Source organism: Ursus maritimus, assembly GCF_017311325.1.
Source record: "Ursus maritimus isolate PB19 chromosome X unlocalized genomic scaffold, ASM1731132v1 scaffold_X1, whole genome shotgun sequence".
Lineage (NCBI taxonomy): Eukaryota > Metazoa > Chordata > Mammalia > Carnivora > Ursidae > Ursus > Ursus maritimus.
This window is the reverse complement of record NW_024423319.1, coordinates 51,879,188-51,881,291: the sequence shown is the minus strand read 5'-3', so window position 1 is coordinate 51,881,291 and position 2,104 is coordinate 51,879,188. Positions and strand designations below refer to the sequence as shown.

General features: G+C 41.3%; 1 pseudogene; it reads left to right on the top strand.

Annotated features, from left to right (window-relative positions):
- The first annotated feature begins 253 nt into the window (after positions 1-253).
- LOC121103834 lies at positions 254-376 on the top strand (annotated as a pseudogene).
- The last annotated feature ends 1,728 nt before the right edge of the window (positions 377-2,104 follow it).

Genomic DNA, 2,104 nt, shown 5'->3' with positions numbered 1-2,104 from the left:
AATCATCTTGTTCTCAGACATTCTGTGCCTACTGGAATTCTTTCTTATTAATGGGAATGATCATCCTACAATGTCCAAAATACCCCTTTCTACCATGCTCCCCTAAAAATCTACAAATTCAGAGTTTCAAACTAAATATTTGATTTTAAATACATTTAAGAACTATAATAACCTATTTTTCCACAGGACAGAGTGTATGGTTATAACAATAAAAAGATTTTTAATATCAAAAGGCTTTTCCAAAAAAGTTGTGATTTCTTCTCAGCCTTTTGGCTAAGATCAAGTATAGTATCTGTTCTTATCAGTTTAATATCTGATATGTCCTCTATCCAAAATCAGTTGTGATGATTTAGGAATATGTAAATCATCACCTATTAATTTTTTCCTAAGCGTGTGTCATATACTTCACAAGGAAAGCAAAAATGCTTACAGAATCATACTTTATTTTTTGTTTTATAAACCTGATTGTTCAAAACAGTTAGAGATGTTGACATCCAGGAAATATGGAGTAGGAGGACCCTAAGCTCACTAACTAGATAACATTCACATCAGTGTAAATAACCCAGAAAATGACCCAAAGACTAGCAAAACAAACTCTCCACAGCTAAATATAGAGAACTTACATTGAAGAGGATAAGAAGGGTGGAGACATGGCCAGGAGCTAAATGGACCCGTAGGACTGTCCATGGAAGGGAGACACTGCAGGCACTGGTAGGGGAGAGAAACAGATTATCACACTGGCGAGCCCACAGGAGAAAGATGAATCTCCGAAACACTTGGCTCTGAAAACCAGAGGGGTTGAATTTCATGCATTCTTATAATCAATGAAACAAAATCTGGAACTTTAAACATCAGTAGGCTTACCTCTGGGACTGCCAGGAGGCTGAGAGGAAACTGAGCCTATACCCTTAAAGAAACAGCACAATAAACAGCCCAAAGGAGATGCAGCCTAACAGCAGTTTGAAAAATGCCTTGGGTATATGGGAGGGAGATTTGTTTACTAATCTCAGAACCCTTGCTAAAGGTGGCAGGGATCCTCGGGAGTCTCTAGGAACAAAAGAGCTGGCAAGCAACATTTCTCTCCCCTATCCATCAGCATAAACACATGGCCACCTGCAAGAACTAGTGCAGTGCTGACACTCACTACCTAACTTGCTAACACTATACTCTGCCCACATGTTCCCTTACAGACATGCCCCCTCCAGCCAGCCCACCACTCTAGGTCCCCTCTCACAGAGGACCAGTGCAAACCTTGCTAATGCCTTGCAACTCACCCTTGTGCATTTCTGCAGATCTGCTACCTCTAATATGCTCTTGGCCAGAACCCATCCAAAGCAGTGCCACAAGCTTGGAAGTGTGTAAGCAGCCCAGACAGGGGCAGGCACCAATCTAAAATGACTCCTACCCCAGAAAGAGGAAAATATAACTATACACAACAATCAGACTGTGGCTTGCCAGTGGGCTAGGGCAGAGAGTTGATCTGACTGTAGTCCCTGCCCACCAACAAAGCTTCACAGGAGACAACACAGGGAAAGCAAACTGAAGCCCTGTGCTACTGCATGTCTGGCAAATGCCAGGTCTGACTCAAACCCAAGGCAACCCCATACTGGCACACTAATAGCACAAGGACCAAACAATGCCCACAAAGGGCAAAGAAATGTATTGCAGATGACTGGCCTGAGGCAAAAATAGTTCAGCTACAATAGCAGGGTGCACACAACATACATAGGAGACACCCCTGATGTGCCAGATTCTGGGGAACAGGAGACACTGCACTACAGGGCACTACACAACCTCTTCATAAGCCACTTCTTTCAAAAGCAGGAGATATTCCTAAGGCATAGAAACAAAGAAAATTAGACAAAATGAGGAAACAGGAATATGTCCCAAATGGAAAAAAAAAAAAAGGACAAAATCACAGCAAGAGACAGAAGCAAAATGGATATAAGTAATATGCCTGATGGAAAATTTAATATAATGGTCATAAAGATATTCATGGGATGTGAGAAAAAAGTGGAGGACCTCAGTGAGACCCTTCAAAAAGAGAAAACATTACAAAAATCAGAGATGGAGAACTCAATACATGAAATTAAAAATACACTAG